Source organism: Lithobates pipiens, unplaced genomic scaffold (assembly GCF_037356315.1).
Source record: "Lithobates pipiens isolate NorthernLeopardFrog02 unplaced genomic scaffold, aLitPip1_a1.2 Scaffold_10, whole genome shotgun sequence".
NCBI lineage: Eukaryota > Metazoa > Chordata > Amphibia > Anura > Ranidae > Lithobates > Lithobates pipiens.
In genome coordinates this window covers 1,952,481-1,975,197 of record NW_027507686.1, presented here as the reverse complement: position 1 = coordinate 1,975,197, position 22,717 = coordinate 1,952,481, and the positions used below count along the sequence as shown (strand labels likewise).

At 46.3% G+C, this 22,717-nt stretch overlaps 1 protein-coding gene across 2 annotated transcripts in view; it reads left to right on the top strand.

Annotated features, from left to right (window-relative positions):
- Positions 1-6,279: 6,279 nt before the first annotated feature.
- DPEP1 (dipeptidase 1) overlaps positions 6,280-22,717 on the top strand; it is a 64,055-nt gene continuing 47,617 nt past the window's right edge. The window contains exon 1 of one of the 2 annotated variants that reach the window (XM_077450979.1): positions 6,280-6,441. The gene's annotated coding sequence lies outside the window, so the exon portion shown is untranslated. The remainder of the gene's footprint in view (positions 6,442-22,717) is intronic. The other variant, XM_077450972.1, reaches the window with a different exon arrangement.

Sequence of the window (22,717 nt, the reverse complement as noted above, 5' to 3'; positions counted from 1 at the left end):
TGCCAATTGTGGCGCCGGAGGGGGGGAGGAATCCGATGAGCGGAAGGTCCATTTTAGGGTGGACCTCCGCTTTAAGGATAGAGTTCAAATCAGATAAATATATAAATTCCAATGAATTGCTTTCAATGTAACCCGCTAAGATTAAAAGGTAAATGGCTAATCCAAGTTTGTTTTGTTAAGGTGTTCCTATCATTCCCCTATTGGTCACCACACATTTGTGTTATTGGAATCTATATATTTATCTGCTTTGAACCCTCTCTCTTTTACTTCAACATTTATAAATAACAGATGTACAAAAATATAGAAATTGAGTAGAATGTAATGTATTCAATTTATCACTTCGCAATTATTCCTGTATGTTTTTTTTCCCCCCACTTATAGTATCAACTTCATGCAGCACTGTTAAGGCTCCTGAAGAAGCTCATTGGGGTGAAACATGTAGAGCTGAAGTGGCTGCACTGTTGTATGAATCACATCTTGATATGATAACTAATTTTTATCAATTTTAAAATTGTTACAAAATAAAACTGTGTTTACATTTTATCTATTATACTATGTAGTAACTTTATTTGTTGCACCTTAGAAGTTCTGCATTTTGTTTCTATATCTATCTATCTATCTATCTATCTATCTATATATATATATCTCTATCTCTCTCTTTCTCTCTCTGTGTCTATCTATATATATATATCTCTATCTATCTGTATTTATTTATGTTTTTGGGATGTGGTGCCCATTTAGGCCCTTCACTGCCCAGAACCTTTGAAGTACAATATGTTGCACTATATAAATGACCGATAATAAATAAAAAATGCATTGGATTCAACTTCCGTGTCCTATTGAAGAGTGAGGCTGCCTGTGGATGGTGCCAAGTCAGCAGGTGACCGTACTATTGGGACAGGCCGGGTCTGAAGAGGACAACCTCGTGGCCACAATGTCACTTTAAGAGATATAGAATAATGAAAGTCTTGCTTGTTGGTATAATGGCTCTTTGTCATTTTGGAGGCCTTTTATTATTATTATTGTCATAACCGGATTTCTGAGAGCCGGTCGGGACAATGGTCTCTATACAGCAGCATTGATCGGTCCATCACTAAGCTCTTCACTTTAATCGCTGAACAAACACCTGATAACTTGGTGGATTAAAAACACGAATGTCTCTGCCAGGAAATAGGAGCTCCGAGAACCATCCAGAAGAAAGAGGATTCCTTGTTTTAAATACATTTTTTTTTTTCATAAGTTGGCAATTAAAACGGAGCGAATTAGGAAGAAGTCAGAAGCGGGAGGAGGTCTTGACTTTTCCTGTAAATGTCAGGTGTGGTCCGGCCCCCTTCTCCTCTTCCGGTGCCAAGGGAGAGATCAGACGGCCAATCGGCAGCTTCTCCCGCCAGCACTGCCATTGGTAGGAAGACGATTGCCGGACCCCGTCCAATGCTCTGCGTTCACCTTCCGCTCTCCAGGAAAACAGACGAATGTGCGGACGGAATACAGAGCGAAGAGCGAAGAGTGAAGAGCGGCTTCACCTGCTGAAGGATCTCGTATTTCTGTCCATCCAGTGGGGGGGGGGGGGGGGGTGCGGATCGTTCTCTGTTGCAGTTTCCCTTTCACTTACCCATCTTTCCACCCCAGCCGGTGACTAGACAGTGAAGGGAGAAGCAGCACACTAATCTCTCTGCTCTCTCCTCCTAGCAGCATGCCTTTGCAGCACACCTGACTGGCTGCTGGTGCTGCTTCTCTCTCCCCCCCCCAGCTCTGCTTTACAGTAGATGGCAGGAGGCTTGTTGGTCGCATGCACACGGGAGATTTGCTTCCAAACGATTTTTTTCCTGGCAGAAGAAAAACAGCTTAAAAAAACCTCCGCCTCTTTACAAACGCATTTAGGTTCATCAAAACGCATGTCTGTTCATGTCATTGGCCAAAATATGACTTTATTCTTTTGTTCTGGACATTGAAATGAATAAAACGTTCAAGTACTTGGCGCTCAACTGCTTATTCCTGGCGCTTGTGCGCGTTTTCTCCTCACACAAGCACACAAGTGATCATTAGCGGCCCGTCCATTAGGGGCACCGCCCCCTCTATCCATGCCACACCCCATCCCCCCTCTATGAATAGATGGAGCTCATGCTATGAATTAATCGATCCACGGCCACTGTGGTCCCCCCCCTTTATTCATGGGTTCAGCCCCTTTCCAGACGCGGGGCGCATGAATTACAGCGGCGGGTGTTTTATTTTTTATTAAGCACCAGATTAGAGCCAGAGGCTGTAATAGGGTGGTCTCATAGTGCAGAGCATTGCGCCAGGAGCCCATCCAGGTGTTACAACAGCCAATTAATATTCCCTATTGAAATGCTGATCCTCAATCTGGCCAATCAGGACAGGTCTAAGGCCCGTTTTCCAATTGGCCGAAAAAAGAAAAAAAAAAGGGGGGGGGGGGGGGAAGAGAGAGTTCCAATCAGCCACTGAGGAGGAGGAAACAAAAGCTGCCGCGATGCCCGTGGAGAGCAGGGGACGCTGCCCACCATAGATATGGGGTAAGTGCTCCAGACCCCACTGACGGGGGGGGGGGGGTGTGGTACTGCTTGCCACCCCCCGAAAAATAAAATAACCTCCAGCCGCCGTTGGCTGGCGCTTAGGTGTGTGTGTTTTTTTTCTCCCAAAATGCTCCTCACCCGAGCGCACAGATTATATTATTTTCTGCCTCTAAATACGGCAAACTCCTGTGTGTGTGCACATCGACTAACATGGGGGGATGTTTAGAGGCAACAAATAAATAAAAAAATATTATTATTTATATATATATATATATATACACACAACATTTAGAAGGGTGGAAAACAGCAGAAGGTAAAAACTGTTTTCTATACAAGTCCCAAAAAAACACCAAACTACTGAACATGTAATACAAAGGGGGGGGGGAGGGGTTAGAGAAGAAGCAGCACATATATTATATATATATATATATATATATATATATATTATAGCCAGTAATCTGGACCCTTCAGACATGGTGTCCATTTCTCAGCACCAACCTGCACCATGCCGTAGAGATGGAGATCCGAGTCTTCGGCTCCTCAATATCTTCATATACAGAACAGCTGAGATCAGGGCGGATCCCCACCTATTAACCCTTCCCTACTGCAAACCCTTCATATAGAAAATGGGGACTCTTCGCACTCACCGGACACTTTATTAGGTACACCTGTTCAGTTGGAAGAAGAAAAAGAATGAGGAAGGGATCCGTGTGATGTGATTTCAAACAACAAAGAAAAACAACTTCAGTATCCAAACAAAAGACATTCCAATTAAAGTGGTTGCAAAGGCAGAAGGTGCACATTCTTCTCCACCCCCCCCCCCCCCCTCCCCATACCTACCTGAACCCCATTGCGATCCAGCGATGTGCACAAGAGCAGCAACTCACTCTAATCCTCCTCAGTGGCTGAGACTGCAGCGGTTGCCATTGGCTCCCGCTACTGCCAATCACAGCCAGAGAGCCAATGAGAGCTGCAGTGGGGCCAAGCCAGGCTCCAGGTGTGAATGGACACATGGAGCAGTGGCTGGGGTGCCCCATAGCAAGCTGTTTGCTGTGAGGGCAATAGGCAGGAGGGAGGGGCCTGGAGCGCAAGCGGGGGACCCGAGAAGAGGAGGATCGGGGCTGTTCTGTGCAAAACCATCACACAAAGGATCACCACGATTACTAGTATAAAAAAAATATATATAAATATATATATATATATATATATATATATATATATATATATATATATATATATATATATATATCCCATAGTTCAGGGCTCAGAATTTCAAGTTCTGGGCTACTAGCTAGGCCTTAAGAGATACTCACCACTAGTTGCCCCACCCAACCCCTACCCTGCCCCACCCCTAATTCCACCCCTAAACACGCCCTCATAATTTTACTCATGAAATGACTGTTACATTTTGTTACATTAGGTTACAAAAATAAATATTAACAACAACAACTTTACCAATATTAACATAAAGCATATCAGTGCCCATCAATGCAGCCTCATTGGTGCCCATCAGTGCAGCCTCATTAGTGCCCATCAGTGCGGGCCCAGGGCCGTCTTTAATATTGATTGGACCCCGGGCAAAACATTTTTTGGGGGCCCCCTCCCATGCAATTTCACTCTCCACCTTCTCTGAGACATACAGTAAATAGAAGCTGGACTTAAAATCAGTTTACTGTATCAGGTCAGGCAGCAATTGTAATTGGTTGCCAGAGGTTACAACATATCATTACTGCTTACTGACTGGTTGCTAGAAGTTACAGCACACATTACGGCTCACTGATTAGTTGCTAGAGGTTACAGCAAATGATTTCTGCTTGTTAATTAGTTGCTAGAGATTACTGTACAGTAATACTGCTCACTGATTGCTGGAGGTTACAGCACATCATCTCCTCACCGCAGGGAAGCATGATATACATATGAATGTCCCCTTTATTTACATATCAATGCAGATGGCCATGGCTATTTGCTTAGTAATGCCGCTGCTATTTACATATGAATGCCAGTTATTTACATGTAAACACAGGGTCTGCAGGTGAGTCATCTGTACACAACAGGGCTAAAACTTCAAGGGACAAGGAAATTTAAACTGGGATAGCTGGCAAGTATGAGGCAGCTGCTTTGGGCCCCACAACAATGACAGGGCCCAGGGCAGCTGCCCCTTTTGCCCTGCCTTAAAGACGGCCCTGAGTGCGGCCCCATTAGTGCCCATGCAGCTTTTCAGTGGCCATCACTGCCGCCTCATCAGTGGCCATCAGTGAAGCCTCATCAGTGCAGCTTATTAGTGCCCATCAGTGCAGCATTTAGGTGCCCATCAGTGCAGCATATCAGTGTCCATCAGTGCTGCCTCTTTAGTGGCCATTAGTGCAGCCTCATCAGTTTCCATCAGTGCGGCATATCAGTGCCCGTTTGTGTTCTGTGTTGTCAGGATGTTGGAGGAAAATGCGACCGTGTGTACGCTCCATCGGACAATTGTTGTCGGATTTTCCGCGGGCAAATGTTGGATGGCAGGTTTTAATACTTTCCACGTACAAATGTCTGTTGCTGGATTTTCCGAGCGTGTGTACACAAGTCCGTCGGACAAATGTCCAAAGTACAAACACGCATGCTCGGAAGCAGAAGCGGTCGGTCTTGTACACTAGTGTTTGTAATGGAGAATTAACATTCGTGACGCAGCAAAGTATGAAATGTGGAAATGCAGCGCACAATTCTCTTCTTCTTTAATGGGATAATAATGAAGCTGCTTTTCTGTTTCAAAGTTTCAAAGGCTTTTATTTTCTAGTGATATCAAGAATAATATTATTATGCTTTTTTTATTTAATTTTGGCAAGTTACCACAACACCATTATCCCGGAGTTTATAAGATGAAAGATACAACTATGTTGTGTCCCTTGTCAATGTTACTTTGTATTTTATAAAATGTAACTGCCGATTCCCAACTGTCATTTGAAGTAAAACACACAGCCAAGTATTATTCAACACATTTTTTTTTATTGTGCATTAAAAAAGAAAACAAATAAAATTAGACACGATATCTGCCAATAGAACTTAACCAAAAAGAGCGTTCTATGCATCCAAAAATATAGAAAATATAACAAATGAAATCATTATTATTCAACTAAAAAAATAATGTCAAAGCAATAACTCCGAGGCAGATAATAAATAACAAGTTTTCTCCTCCAATTCCGCAACATGGCTGGTTGACGAACGGCCGCTCAGAAACAAACTGAAAAGTGAGAAATGAAAAGCGCGAAAAGAAAAGCGCGATAAGAAAAGTGCGAATCAACACTCACCAAACTTCTACTAACACAAAATTAGCAGAGGGAGCCCAAAGGGTGGCGCTAAAGAGCTGAAAAAACACATAGTACGTCATTACGTTCGTATTTGTTGGCTGACAATTGTGTGGCCGTGTGTATGCAAGACAAGTTTGGGCCAACGCCCTTCAGACAAATTTCCACGGTTTTGTTGGCGAACGACATGTGTACAAGGCTTAAAAGCGTCAACAAAGCTTGCTGTTCACACGGTTCTTATACAAGCCGGAGCCCGGGTGAAACTGGCCTTAGACTTTGAAGTCACAACAGGAGTTAACAGAACTCTTCTCAGGGTTGGCACCGGATTTCATAACATGACATACAAAGTCATTTCACACTTGCCAAATTTTTTCTGAGCTACATCAAGCAAAATAGTTAACCATCCAGCACCTTGGAGAGGACACAGATGGGTACCTCCTAGTAAAACCAGTAGAACCTGTAGATCTTCATAGACGTTGTGCCCTTTAATAGGCATGGCTGAAAGGTTCTCCGTCTCCTCACCCATCCTCATTGGTCCAGGTGCCAAACATATATTGGGCAACTTGGGGAAGTAGCAGAGCAACCAAGGTGAAGAACATCAGCAAGGTCTCAGAAGATACAGAGTGAGTGTTTTATGTAATTTTCATAGTTTATTCTTAGACTGGGGTCTATAAGAAATCTATTATATAATAAGACTGGACTACATATACTTTAGCCGACCTCAATGCTCTGTCTAATTGGGCGACTATGTGGCAAATGAGATTTAATGTTGATAAATGTAAAGTTTTGCACTTGGGGGCTGGGAATATGTATCATACATACTAGGGGAAGTACAACTGGGGGAATCAATGGTGGAGAAGGATCTGGGGGAGTCCATAGTGGAGAAAGATCTGGGGGAGTCCATGGTGGAGAAGGATCTGGGGGAGTCCATAGTGGAGAAGGATCTGGGGGAGTCCATAGTGGAGAAGGATCTGGGGGGATCCATAGTGGAGAAGGACCTGGGGGGACCCATAATGGAGAAGGATCTGGGGGAGTCCATAGTGGAGAAGGATCTGGGGGAGTCCATAGTGGAGAAGGATCTGGGAGGGTCCATAGTGGAGAAGGATCTGGGAGGGTCCATAGTGGAGAAGGATCTGGGAGGGTCCATAGTGGAGAAGGATCTGGGGGAGTCCATAGTGGAGAAGGATCTGGGGGAGTCCATTTTGGAGAAGGATCTGGGAGGATCCATACTGGAGAAGGATCTGGGGGGGGGATCCATAGTGGAGATGTATCTGGGGGAGTCCATGGTAGAGATGGATCTGGGGGAGTCCATGGTAGAGATGGATCTGGGGGAGTCCATAGTGGAGAAGGATCTGGGGGATCCATATTGGAGAAGGATCTGGGGGAGATCCATAGTGGAGAAGGATCTGGGGGAGTCCATGGTGGAGAAGGATCTGGGGAGATCCATAGTAGAGAAGGATCTGGGGAGGATCCATACTGGAGAAGGATCTGGGGGAGTCCATAGTGGAGAAGGATCTGGGGGAGTCCATAGTGGAGAAGGATCTGGGGGAGTTCATGGTGGAGAAGGATCTGGGGGGATCCATAGTGGAGAAGGATCTGGGGGAGTCCATGGTGGAGATGGATCTGGGGGAGTCCATGGTGGAGATGGATCTGGGGGAGTCCATGGTGGAGAAGGATCTGGGGGGATCCGTAGTGGAGAAGGATCTGGGGGAGTTCATGGTGGAGAAGGATCTGGGGGATTCCATAGTGGAGAAGGATCTGGGGTAGTCCATAGTGGTGAAGGATCTGGGGGAGTCCATAGTGGAGAAGGATCTGGGGGAGTCCATAGTGGAGAAGGATCTGGGGGAGTCCATAGTGGAGAAGGATCTGGGGGAGTCCATAGTGGAGAAGGATCTGGGGGAGTCCGTAGTGGAGAAGGATCTGGGGGGATCCGTAGTGGAGAAGGATCTGGGGGGATCCGTAGTGGAGAAGGATCTGGGGGGATCCGTAGTGGAGAAGGATCTGGGGGGATCCGTAGTGGAGAAGGATCTGGGGGGATCCGTAGTGGAGAAGGATCTGGGGGAATCCGTAGTGGAGAAGGATCTGGGGTAGTCCATAGTGGAGAAGGATCTGGGGGAGTCCATAGTGGAGAAGGATCTGGGGGAGTCCATAGTGGAGAAGGATCTGGGGGAGTCCATAGTGGAGAAGGATCTGGGGGAGTCAATGGTGGAGAAGGATCTGGGGGTGTCCATAGTGGAGAAGGATCTGGGGGAGTTCATGGTGGAGAAGGATCTGGGGGATTCCATAGTGGAGAAGGATCTGGGGGAGTCCATAGTGGAGAAGGATCTGGGGGAGTCCATAGTGGAGAAGGATCTGGGGGAGTCCATAGTGGAGAAGGATCTGGGGGAGTCCATAGTGGAGAAGGATCTGGGGGAGTCCATAGTGGAGAAGGATCTGGGGGAGTCCATAGTGGAGAAGGATCTGGGGGAGTCCATAGTGGAGAAGGATCTGGGGGAGTCAATGGTGGAGAAGGATCTGGGGGTGTCCATAGTGGAGAAGGATCTGGGGGAGTTCATGGTGGAGAAGGATCTGGGGGATTCCATAGTGGAGAAGGATCTGGGGGAGTCCATAGTGGAGAAGGATCTGGGGGAGTCCATAGTGGAGAAGGATCTGGGGGAGTCCATAGTGGAGAAGGATCTGGGGGATCCATAGTGGAGAAGGATCTGGGGGTTTTGGTAGATCATAAGCTCAATAATAACATGCAATGCCAAGCTGCGGTTTCCAAAGCGAGGAAAGTCCTTTCCTGTATAGGAGAGGTATGGACTCCAGAGAGAGAGATATCATCTGTACAAATCATTAGTAAGACCTCATCTGGAATATGAAGTTCAGTTTTGGGCTCCAGTTCTCAGAAAGGATATCGGGGAACTGGAGAAAGTGCAGAGAAGAGCAACCAAACTGATAAGAGGCACGGAGGAGCTCAGCTATGAGGAAAGATTAGAGGAACTGAATTTATTCTCTCCTAAGAAGAGGAGATTAAGGGGGGATATGATCACCATGTATAAATACATAAGGGGGATATGATCTCCATGTACTACAACAGACCACATATACTATAACAGCTGATAAGCTCTTCACCTGAGGAGTTGCATAGACTTCTCCAGCATCAGGAGACACGCAACCCGTTACAAGCACTTCTATCTACAGGTAAGCCTCGATTAAGGCTCACCTGTAGGTGCTCGAAATATCTCCCAAACCACCACGGTTTAGGAGATATTTACAAAAAAGGCGATCACGATGTCTACAGCGCATGCGCCATAGACAACGGCGCACTTTAGACTCCTTTAGAAACGGCAAGCGTGCCGTTTCTAAAGGAGATGGCTGGCAGATCCCACACGCATGCGTGGGAGTGACGTCATCGTGGCTCCGGCCAATCACAGCACCGGAGCCACAATACCCGGAAAGGAAGATGGATGCTTTGTGGAAGAGGGGACAGCGGTGACATCGCAGGCTTCGGTTTCAGGTACGTGACACATAATGGGCTACTGTGCGATGTGATGCATACTAACCCATTATGCTTTAACTTTGCAGGGAAACAAAGAGGAAGTAAAACCCATCAGGTTTGGCTCATTCTCCATTGGTTGGGAAATTCGAATGTTTTACCTGAAATATTTTTTTAGGTAATATCATCTTCAGCCACTGGGTGTGTCTGAGGACAGAAATGTGTTCTAAAATTATTTGTTACAAGAAAAAGATGTTTTCTTTTATAATGGGTATATATCTATATATTGGGGCTATGAATGTATGTATATATTGTTTATGGACCTCCAGCAATTGGTATAAAATATAATCATTTAGTAAGAATTTGATTAATTAATATACACACAATGGATATATATATGGACAGATGCATGACTCCTGCCAATCCTATGAACACTTATATGTAATTTTATGTAGATGAGGTTAAGGTTTCTGTGTCTTTACAACCATGATGGTCTCTAAAACACAGTCCTTCATTCTATATTAAAATATTACATTTCTGTGTAGCGGATGACATTTGGGATGAAATGTCACACGCATTGTAAATTTAGTTTTTGACCTCAGGACAATAAAGGTGCTGAGGGGTTAATTATTGTAGGTGGGCCTAACACCAGTCTGGCCGGGCTGTGTTTAGAAGTTCTGGCTGGTCATGTGAGCGGTGAGGGGCACATGACGGGCTAGAACCAAGTCTGGTTGGATGTTTTTGTATCGGCCCTCTCGGAGCCAATCAGCGGGAGTGCTGGGGCCCCGCTAAGGAGTCTGGGAGGGGGTACTTAAAGGGGTGTGGGTCACGTATTCAGGGTTCCGGAGTTGTTCGAGAGACCCGTGTGGTCTGTTCTGGTTCCAGGACCGGGGTAGCCCCGTGAGGGGTCCTGGTCACGGGGTGTTCGACATCCCACAACATGTTCCTGTTTGTGGCCCCTGATAGACCGGCCTGGTCTGGGGTAGGGATCCGTCTGTTCCCGAGTCTCGGAACCTGCTGGTCCGAGGCGCAGTAACTGAGGGAGGATTCAAAGTGTCCGGGTGTCCGGGTGTGCTCTTGGCTTGGAGGGACACCACAGCTCGTGGAAGTGACCGGGGGAAGACTCTTCGGAGGAGGGCCGGCAAGTGGCATCCTGAGAAGTGCCTGGTTACTGAGTTATGAATGATGTTGACAAATTCACAATTTTCCAGTACCATAAAGAAAGCGGGAAACATTCCAGGTACGGTTGGATAAAGGTTCCTGTTCACCCTTAGTTGATTGATCAAGTTCTGAATCAATGTGCTGACTGCCATGACCTTTGGCTAGAGATCTGTTCAGCCTCGAAATGCCCAGCTGCGAGTGGCTACTCTCTGGGTGGAAATAGAGACTTTGCTAGAACCGCAGTTCAAGGTGCTTGAGTTCTTCACCCCGTGCCCTCTGTTCCCTAAGCCCTTGTACACACGGTCGGACATTCTGACGGAAAATGTCCGATCGGACCGTGTTGTCAGATAATCGGACTGTGTGTGGGCTCCATCGGACTGTTTCCGTCGGATTATCCGACGGACCAAGTTTTCCAGCTGGGCTATAAAACTTTCCGACAACACGATCCGATGGGACTTTGTCCGATTGTGTGTAGAGAATCCCGATCGGACAAAGTGCCACGCATGCTCAGATCAAATTCCTAGACCAAAGCTATTGGCTACTCGCCTGAACGTAGTCCCGTCCTAACTAAATAACGTCGTCACGTTACGAACGATCGGATTTTCTGACAACTTTGTCCGACTGTGTGTATGCAACACAAGTTTCGGACAAAATCTGTCGGACAAAATCCGATGGATTTTGTTGTCGGAATGTCCGACCCGTGTGTACAGGGGCTTAGAGAATGTTTTTTTGAAAAAGTTCTACTGCAAAATAAAACTTTTTGAAAGGAATTCATCTGTGTCAGTGTACAAGTCGTTGGGTATCAACTCTGGGAACCTCTAGAAGTGGAAGAGCGGGCCAGGAGAAGGTAACCGGTAAGTCCATTAAATCAAGGCCGCCCTGCAACGGGTTATGGCCGCTACACCTACTTTTAATCTCACATGTATTTATAATGCAACATGTATACAGGTTATCAGTGTTTTCTTAAAACGTTTGGTATATAGCATTTGGATCACTTATGATCATATATATACAGTGTGTGTGTGTATATGTGTGTATATATATTGTAATGTTCGGGGGACCAGGTAGACCGCAGGACACAGGCTTTTCATACAACAAACGGTTTATTAACTTAAATAGCTTTACAGCAGCCAAAAACAAAAGAAAAAAGATTTGTAGTCTCACCGACTTGCAAAGTCCAGAACAGCTGTCCTTATCAGAAACAGAGCTTGGTCTTGATGGCAGGTAGCTTCTCCTGCCAGGAGCCTTCCAAACAGGACACTGCTGTCCACTTCAGTTGCTGCAACCCAAAACAAACGCCAAACACCATCCACCATGTGTTCTCCACTCCTCCACACACATCTACAACTTCCTGTCTTGCCTTTTAAAGACACTTCCTCTAACAGGTGGGTTAATCAATTTTCATTCCCTAAAGAGAGCACAACCCAAACAGAGGGGAAATATAGCGTCCTTCCAGGACCCAGCCACGGCGTCCATTACATATCCCCCCCCCCCTGTGCCCCAACGCCAAGGAGGTGGAGGCAACAGTGGAGCTCAAACAATGGACTCGGGAGAGGGCATCTGCGTTTTGATGCAGTCTCCCGGGCCTATGCTCCACTACAAACTTAAATTCCTGGAGTGCCAGGAACCACCGGGTAACCCTGGCATTAGTCCCTTTTCCCTGTCTCAGCCATGTTAAAGGGGCATGGTCAGAAATCAACCTAAACTTCCTCCCCAAAAGGTAATATCTGAGGGATTCCAGAGCCCACTTAATGGCCAGACACTCTCGTTCAATTATGGCATAGTTTTTCTCCGCTGGTGTTAACTTCCTGCTGAGGAAGACTATCGGGTGTTCCTCGTCATGAATAACCTGTGACAACACCGCTCCCAATCCTACATCGGAAGCATCAGTCTGGACAATAAATTCTTTTGAAAAATTGGGTGCTACAAGGACAGGGTGTTGGCACAGCGCCGACTTGAGCTCCAAAAAAGCCTTTTCAGCGTCTGCATTCCACTCCACCATGACCGATTTCCGACCCTTAGTCAGATCGGTCAACGGAGCCGCCAACGTGGCAAAGTTGGGTACAAACCTCCTGTAGTATCCCACCATGCCCAGGAATGCACGTACCTGCTTTTTTGTGAGGGGGCGGGGCCAATTCTGTATAGCCTCTATCTTGTTGACCTGAGGTTTCACTACCCCTCTACCCACGATATAACCCAGGTATTTCACCTCCTCCATTCCCAAAGCACATTTTTCAGGGTTTATTGTAAACCCCTCCTTCCAAAGAGAGTCCAGCACTGCCTGCACTTTGGGCAAATGTGATTCCCAGTCTTTGCTAAAAATGACTATATCGTCCAAGTATACTGAGGCATACTTCCGGTGAGGTCGTAAAATCCTATCCATTGCTCTCTGGAAAGTGGCTGGAGCAGTTTGCAATCCAAAAGGCATCCTTTTGTACTGAAAACTCCCCTCTGGGGTAGAAAAAGCAGTTTTCTCCCTAGCAGCCTTAGTCAACGGTATTTGCCAATACCCCTTGGTAAGGTCTAACGTAGTGATATACCTGGCTGGACCTAGTCTCTCGATAAGCTCATCTACCCGGGGCATAGGGTAGGCATCAAACCGGGAAACTTCATTAAGTTTCCGGAAATCATTGCAGAATCGCAGAGTCCCGTTGGGCTTCGGTACCAACACAATCGGGCTCGACCACTCACTCTGCGATTCCTCAATAATCCCCAGGTCTAACATCTTTTTTACTTCCTCTGAAACGGCCTTCCTTTGAGCCTCTGGAATGCGGTAGGGCCGGACAAAAACTTTGACTCCTGGTTCTGTGACAATATCATGCTCTACGACACTAGTGAGCCCGGGCAAGTCTGAAAATTTTTCTTTATTTCTCTGTAAGAACTCCTTTGCCTGCTGACTTTGGGTTTTAGACAGGGTATTTGCTATTTGGACACTCTCCACCCCAACCCGAGGCTCAAGTTTTGTACTAGCCAGGGAGGTCGCTGGTTCCCTGTCTGTCCAGGGCTTTAACAAGTTTACATGATATATCTGGAAGGGTTTCCTCTTGCCTGGTTGGTGGACTCTATAATTTACCTCTCCCATTTTTTCTACAACCTCGAAAGGGCCTTGCCATCTGGCCAAGAATTTACTTTCCACAGTGGGAATCAACACTGCTACTCGATCCCCCACTTGAAAGTTCCTAATTTTGGCTGCCCTATTATAGACCCGTCGTTGAGCCTCCTGGGCTTTTTGTAAGTGTTCCTTAACTAGCGGCATCACAGTTCGGATCCTCTCCTGCATTTGAGAGACATATTCAAGAACACTTTTATGCTGGATTGGTTCACTTTCCCATTCTTCTTTAACAAAGTCCAGTAGTCCGCGAGGTCTCCACCCATATACCAACTCAAAGGGCGAAAACCCAGTGGAGGCCTGGGGCACTTCTCGGATAGCGAACAGGAGAGCTGGTAACAGGCAGTCCCAGTCTTTCCCATCCCTTTGTACCACTCTCTTGAGCATAGACTTAAGGGTCTTATTAAAACGTTCTACCAATCCATCTGTTTGGGGATGGTAGACCGATGTGCGCAGCTGTTTAATCCGGAACAGTTTGCATACATCAGCCATAACCTTCGACATAAACGGGGTGCCCTGGTCTGTGAGTATTTCCTTGGGAAAACCTGTCCGTGTAAACAACTGGAATAACTCTCGTGCAATAGCCTTAGAGGAGGTATTCCGCAGGGGTAGCGCCTCAGGATATCGAGTGGCATAGTCAAGGATCACTAGTATGTAAGAATGACCTCGAGCCGACTTTACCAAGGGACCCACTATATCCATGGCTATCCTCTCGAATGGGACCTCAATTATGGGTAGAGGGACCAACGGGCTCCGGAAATGGGTCGCCGGAGCGGTCAACTGACAGGTGGGACAAGAGGTACAGTATCTCCTTACCTCTGCTTTCAAGCCTGGCCAGTAAAACCGGTCGGCGATCCGTGCCTCCGTCTTTTCAACTCCCAGGTGTCCCCCTAACACATCATCATGGGCCAGGTCCAGGACCTTGCGTCTATATTGTTGGGGTACCAATAATTGTTCTACCACATTTTCTCTCACTTTAGTAACCCGATAAAGCAATTCATTACGTATTGAAAAATGGGGCCACCGCTCATTAGCACTTGGCTCTTGGGGCTCCCCATTTATTACTACAACCTGTTCCCGTGCCCTGGCCAAAGTGGGGTCCTGCATCTGGGCAGTACCAAATGCCCCCTGGGGAACACCCAAATCTGGCAAGTCAGGGGTAGAGGCCATTTCCTCATCATCTTCCCCCAGCATTACCTGAAGCGGGGAAGGTTCCCCCCCCTCAGTGTTCAGGTAGGTCTGAGAACCCCACATATTGACATCTTTAACAGAATCAGCACTATTTTCATCATTATTAACCAAAGTCTTGGCGTTTTTATCAACTGAGTCCATATTATGAACATGTGGCATCTCAGGGTTATTACCCTCTACAACAGGAACAGAGGGACTAGTTTCTTCCCAGTCTCTGGACCTTTCAGATAGTTCTCCTTGTCTCCAAAGTTTTGCAAATAATGGACAGTCTCGTCCTAAGATAACGTCATGTACCAAGTTCTTTACCACCCCCACCTCTTGAGTACCAGTGCCACATGCTGTGGAGATGGACACCGAGATGAGAGGGTACTCTCTAGTGTCCCCATGAATGCACACAACCCGCAAAATTTTGCTTACCGGACCGATCTTCCCAATTACTCTAGGGTGAACCAGGGTTACCATGCTTCCAGAGTCCAGCAAGGCCCATGCAGGGTGGTGGTTCACTTGGACTTCACACTCAAAATTCCTCTCTCCAAGGTCAAGATGTGTTGTACACGATTTATGGGCATAAAAAGACCCCCTCCGAAGAACCCCGCATTCCATGGGTTCTTCCTGCAATGGGCAGTGGGCCCGGGTATGGCCCCAGGCATGACATCGCCAACATTGTACATCCCCTCCTCTCCGATCAGGAACAGGTCGCTGAGGGGGTAACGGGTGTGACTCTTGGCCTTCCGGGGTGTTGGTTCCAGGGCTCCTGGGGACATCCGTTCGAAGGGCGGCAGTTGATCGGAAGGGCCGTGGCAGACTGGGCCCTTGACGCTTGGTGGGGCCAAGCAGATCCTCCACCACCGTATATCGTTCCACCATCTCAACAAGGCCATTCGCGGTTTTGGGGTCGCCATGACTGACCCACCGTTGAAGGTCATCTGGCAGTGACCTTAAGTACCGGTCCAGCACGATCCGCTCCACAATTTGGGGGCCAGACAACACTTCGGGCTGCAGCCATTTTTTTACTAGTTGCACCAGGTCATGCATTTGAGATCGCGGTGGCCGGTTTGAACGATACTTCCATTGGTGCACTCGTTGGGCCCGAACGGCCGTAGTCACCCCCAACCGAGCCAGTATTTCTGCCTTTAGTTTTTGATAATTTTTAGCATCTTCTGGTGGTAGGTCAAAATAGGCTTTTTGAGGATCTCCGGTGAGGAAAGGAGCAATTAAGCCGGCCCACTGGTCCTGGGGCCACCCTTCTCTCTCTGCCGTCCTCTCAAATGTTGCCAGAAACGCCTCTACGTCATCACTCGGGGACAACTTCTGCAAGAAATGGCTTGCTCTTATGGTCACCTGGTTGCCAGGGGCAACGGCCACTTGTTCACGGCCCTGAGAAAGCTGCTGCACTGCTTCTTTTAAGGCCGCCATCTGATCCTGCATAACCCCTTGTTGGGTCACTTGCTGGGCTGCTAACTGGGCCACCAACAGGCGAGTATTTTCTTGCTGCAAAGCCAGTGCCTCGTTGTGCTGCGTTGCTAAGCGCTGATTAGCTTCCTCATGGCGGGTCTGCGCTTGTATATTCGCCAAGGACAGCTGTTTAATTAGCTCCTCCATGGTTTCAGCTTTCCGCAGTTGTGCAGCTTTAACCCAGGACATAAATTCACTGTACTGTCCCTTTAAATGTCAGTTCAAATCCACAAAAAAAAAAAAAATAGCAAGAAAAAATGCCTGTTACTTTGTCCTGCCCGCATTCTCCACCACTTGTAATGTTCGGGGGACCAGGTAGACCGCAGGACACAGGCTTTTCATACAACAAACGGTTTATTAACTTAAATAGCTTTACAGCAGCCAAAAACAAAAGGAAAAAGATTTGTAGTCTCACCGACTTGCAAAGTCCAGAACAGCTGTCCTTATCAGAAACAGAGCTTGGTCTTGATGGCAGGTAGCTTCTCCTGCCAGGAGCCTTCCAAACAGGACACTGCTGTCCACTTCATTTGCTGCAACCCAACCCAAAACAAACGCCAAACACCATCCACCATGTGTTCTCCACTCCTCCACACCACTCTACAACTTCCTGTCTTGCCTTTTAAAGACACTTCCTCTAACAGGTGGGTTAATCAATTTTCATTCCCTAAAGAGAGCACAACCCAAACAGAGGGGAAATATAGCGTCCTTCCAGGACCCAGCCACGGCGTCCATTACAATATATATATATATAAAAAGAAAAATACAGGAATTGAAAATCTTTCTTGAGTGTTGGAAGTGGACTTTAGACAGTTTTTTACTGAGAGTCTGGAGAAAAGTTTAGCTGTACAAACAATCTCTCCTTATCGACACTTTTTGGTCAATGACATTATAGTCTGTTCATACATTTGGGATTATTGATGTTTTTGGTGTCATATAAACCATACAGCTCATTCATTGTCTGGAGGACAGCTTGAGTCAACATTGGGGCTGACTAAAGGTATAATTTCACCCTGGGACACAATGGGTTTATTCACTTCTTTTCTTTAATTGAAAGCTTTGTAACTTGGCTTTGGACACACAAATTTCGTTCCTTGTCAGCTGGCTTTGTGTAGTGTCCATGTTCAGGGCCGTCTCTAATATAGATTGGACCCTGGGCAAAAAATTTCTGGGGGGGGGAGTCCCATGCAATTTCCCTCTCCAGCTATTCTGAGACATACAATAAATAGCAGCTAGACTTAAAATCAGTTTTCTGTATCAGATCAGGCAGCTATTGTGACAGTTACAGCATTTCATTACTGCATACTAGTTGCTAGAGGTTACAGCACACATTACGGCTCACTGATTAGTTGCTAGAGGTTACAGCACATCACCTCCTCACAGCAGGGGAGCATGCTATACATAGGAATGCCGCCTTTATTTACATATCAATGCCGCCAGCCGCAGCTATTTACTTAGTATTGTCGGCAATATTTACATACGAATGCCGGTTATTTACATGTAAACACAGGGTCTGCAGGTGAGTCATCTGCACACAACAATAGGGCAGAGCTGGGCAGTATTAGTAGCAGCACTTCACACTGAGATATCGGGACACAGCACAGGAATAAAACTTCAAGGGACAAGGGAATTTAAACCTGGATAGTTGGCAAGTATGAGGCAGCTGTTTTGGGCCCCACAGCAATGACAGGGCCCAGGGCAGCTGCCCCTTTTGCCCTGCCTTAAAGACGGCCCTGTCCATGTTCATTCAGCTACAATACAGGATCCTGCTCCTTGATTTTAGCCCAAGGATCATATAACATAGTCACTTATTTCTATTGGGAGGGGAAGCGCTCTTTTGGGAGTGCTGAGTCAGACTTTAAAGTCTAAATAAATAGTAAAATATATAATATTTTGAGGTGTCTCCGCCATGACACCGCCCACTAGATGGTCCATCAATAGTAGACCCTCCATAGAGTAGAGAGAGCAAAATGTTGGTTCTTCGGTCGTACCAACAAACATAGGAAAATGGGTGTCCAACCTGCGGCCCTCCAGCTGTTACGGACCTACAGGACCCATGAGGAATTCCAAGGCTGACAGTTTACAAGCATGACTCCCAAAGGCAGAGGCATGATGGGACTTGTAGTTCCGCAACAACTGGAGGGCCCGAGGTTGGACAACCATGAAAAGAACATCATTAGCTTAGGGCACCAAAACTCTGCGACATTGTACTCGTTCAAACGTTTGAGGATAAGAAGAGGGGGGAAAAGGACAGGAAAAGAAGAGAGGTAAAGTGATACTAAACACACGCTGTGTAATTTCCATTCTCCCTTCTATTTCTCTATGTGGGTGACGGCTCTGTATTTATTTTAATAATAAATAAAAAACATCAAAGTCCCTTTTACCTCGACTGGGAGGATGTCGGAGCAAATTCAACCTTTATAATATGTTGGATGTTAAAGTGGTTGTATAGTCAATTTTTGGACTTTAACCTACAGAAAAGCCTATAATAAGACTTACCTGTAGGTAACAAAAATCTTCCCCTCGCAATGCGCCGCTGACTGCAGCGGCGCATGCACACCGGGGACTCTCGGCTGGAAAGTCTGGCAGACGCCGGACCCTGCCAGAAAGAAATCTCCCGCGCGCAGTGACGATATTGCGGCTCCGGCCGCCCACAGCGCCGGAGCCGCGATACGCAGAGGGAACATGTCAGCTCCCTCGGCGTGGATCGGGCGAGATGTTGGGGGGCCTTCGTTCTAAGGTAAGTATTTCATAATATTTTTAAAACAATTTATTATTTTTAAAATAAGAAAAAACATTTTTTTTTAAGCGCCCCCCACCGCCCCCCCCCCCCCCCCCCCCCGTCGCCTCGAGCTCACGCAGCAAAGAAAACGCATACGGAAGTCACGCCCGCATATGTAAACGGTGTGAGGTATCGCTGCGATCATCAGAGCGAGAGCAATAATTCTAGCACTAGAGCTCCTCTATAACTCTAACCTGGTAACCGGGAAAAAAATTTTAACCGTCGCCTATTGAGATTTTTAGGTACCGTCGTTTGTCGTCATTCCACGAGTGCGCGCAATTATAAAGCGGGACATGTTCGGTATCTATTTACTCGGCGTAACATTATCTTTCACATTATGCAAAAAAATTGGGCTAATTTAACTGTTTCGTTTTTTTTCACATATTTATTCACATATTTTGTTTTTCACACTTTTCAAATATTTATTTGTATCATTTATCATTTTCCTTCCACTTCACAATTATGTGACACTTTGTGTTGGTCCATCACATAAAATCCCAATAAAATACATTTATGTTTTTGGTTGTAACAAAATGTTGTAAATTGCTCATGTGATGGAACAATAATGAGGGGCCCAACTCTTCTCCTGATCCCCTATATTGCATCCAAAATATAGGTGGTTGCGCCTTTCTTGCCACTGCCGTCATACTGCACTTTGGAGATGGAAATGCAACCTCGGCACAATTGTAGCGGAAGTCATCTGCGTTGGTTACACAGTTTTGAGGCATCTTGGCTTCTGAGGGAAAATATTACACAACTGTTCCTTGGAAATGTTAGGCGGTGACACGTTCAGAAGCCACGAGACATAACTGTAAGATGTGTAGATCTGACCAAGGCAGATTAACTTTGCAATAAAAGAACAATAAATGACAGTTGGGTAATTATCTTTATTTGTCTCAAAGTGAAGATAAATGTATAGACTTCCATGTGGTGCCATTCTCATTGTCCTTCCGTTCTTTGTTATGAAGTTACAAGACATCGTGATCATCGGTCACCTCCCTCCCTTGTAGGCAAATATAAATACTCGCCCGTGTATAAATCTTTCTTGGGAAATATCTTGAAAACTTTAGCCAACCAGCACCTTTGTCAACTGTTTTTGAATTGATCGAATCAAAATATGTAAGAATTAGCACATTTTATCTCTGAGGTCAATAATTTCCCAAAAAATTTGTGTAACACAGAGAGCGGTGCTAACAGGAAGGTGGAGGACATAGAGCAGTGATGTCGAACCTTGGCACCCCAGATGTTTTGGAACTACATTTCCCATGATGCTCATCTGCATGAGCTTCATGGGAAATGTAGTTCCAAAACATCTGGGGTGTCGAGGTTCACCATCACTGACATAGAGGGTCTTCTGGGTGGGATGACATTGGGCATCATTCAATGTGGAAGACTGAGGATATCTTGTAGGGAAAAGTAATTGCTGGGAAGACAGTGCTGGAGGGGAGGTGAGTGTTGCAACCCAGCTTGGGGACTATTTAAAAAAAATCCAGAATTGGGTGGACATCACTGTAGGTAAGGCTATTTGGGACCTACAGTGGAAACCAGGCATGTACTGTCCATCGGGACTATCAGGAGTTTCCCGATGGGCTGATGGCTCAGTGGGCCACTCTGATGTAAGGGGCTGGTGATGGGACATTCTGATGTAAGGGGCTGCTGATGGGACACTCTGATGTAAGGGGGCTGGTAATGGGACACTCTGATGTAAGGGGGTTCTGATGGGACACTCTGATGTAAGGGGCTGCTGATGGGACACTCTGATGTAAGGAGGCTGGTGATGGAACACTCTGATGTAAGGGGGCTGGTGATGGGACACTCTGATGTAAGGGGGCTGATGATGGGACACTCTGATGTAAGGGGGTTGGTGATGGGACACTCTGATGTAAGGGGGCTGGTGATGGGACACTCTGATGTAAGGGGGCTGCTGATGGGACACTCTGATGTAAGGAGGCTGGTGATGGAACACTCTGATGTAAGGGGGCTGGTGATGGGACACTCTGATGTAAGGGGCTGCTGATGGGACACTCTGATGTAAGGAGGCTGGTGATGGAACACTCTGATGTAAGGGGGCTGGTGATGGGACACTCTGATGTAAGGGGGTGCTGATGGGACCCTCTGATGTAAGGGGGCTGGTGATGGGGACCCTCTGGTGTAAGGGGGCTGGTGAGGGGACACTCTGATGTAAGGGGGCTGGTGATGGGACACTCTGATGTAAGGGGGTGCTGATGGGACACTCTGATGTAAGGGGGTGCTGATGGGACACTCTGATGTAAGGGGGCTGCTGATGGGACACGCTGATGTAAGGGGGTTGGTGATGGGACACTCTGATGTAAGGGGGCTGGTGATGGGACACACTGATGTAAGGGGGTTGGTGATGGGACACTCTGATGTAAGGGGGTTGGTGATGGGACACTCTGATGTAAGGGGGCTGGTGATGGGACACTCTGATGTAAAGGGGGTGGTGATGGGACACTCTGATGTAAGGGGGCTGGTGATGGGACACTCTGATGTAGGGGGGCTGGTGATAGGACCCTCTGATGTAAGGGGGCTGGTGATGGGACACTCTGATGTAAGGGGGCTGGTGATGGGACATTCTGATTTAAGGGGTGCTGGTGATGGGACACTCTGATGTAAGGGGGTGCTGATGGGACACTCAAAATGTAAGTGGGCCGGTCTGGATTAAGTCCAGGGCCAAATTTCAGCCCTGGTGGAAACTGTTACAAGGAAGAGCCTAGTTGGGTCACCGTGTTCTTATCACCATGATGTTCTCTGTATCAGCGCTTGGATACAAACACATCCTCTATTACCATAACCCTTGTACTTTCATGTTTTAATTGCCTCTATAAAGAGGATATGGTCATATTGTATACTGATAGGACATGATCTTCTCAACCTGATGGTCTCTTTGGGGTTTTGTAACAGAGCCAAAGCTGTATCCTTCGACCGCTCAGACGCCATGTGAACACAACGTGATACATTGTTATGACTTAGATACGGCATCCATTTATTATGACATTTGTGTTATAGAAATGAAGACTCCATAGATGCACTTTTATTACACCCAATCAGTAGATAAGGCATGGAATGGTGCCCATAAACTGCATTCTTCACTTAGGTAAACTTTTAGGTTTCTGGATTTCTACCTGAATGGCACTGAAACTTTGATCTGCTCTTCATCCGAGTCATATAAGTATAACTGACAATTCTAACGACTGTCTTATTTGGCAGGAGCCAAAACAACATTTTATATCACCTTATCTTTGGTGAACATCAAGGTCATTGATGGGGAAAAAATAGGTAGAAGGTATGAAGGATACAATAGAAGAGGGTTGGGACTTTAAATGAAGCACCCTAAGGTGCCTCCATCCCGGTAATGAATAAAAAAGGAGAAGGGAATTGGGACTTTGAATGAAGCAATTAAATAGTGGAGGTGAGTTACAATATAATGTATTTTATTTATAAATACTCTCAAAGCATTAAATCATTGTTCATATCATATATATACACATGTAGTGTGCACAAAAACTGAACATAGTAAACAAAATACATACATACAACACATGATCAGAGTAATAAATGTACAGATTGATACAAAAGGGCATGTATATGCCAATAGCACCATGCCCAATGCTGGCCTGTACACCTACATGGTATATGTACATCTGTCAAAAAATATAGAAACATCATAAAGTCTAGTAGTAATAAATAAATATCAGTTCGTATGAG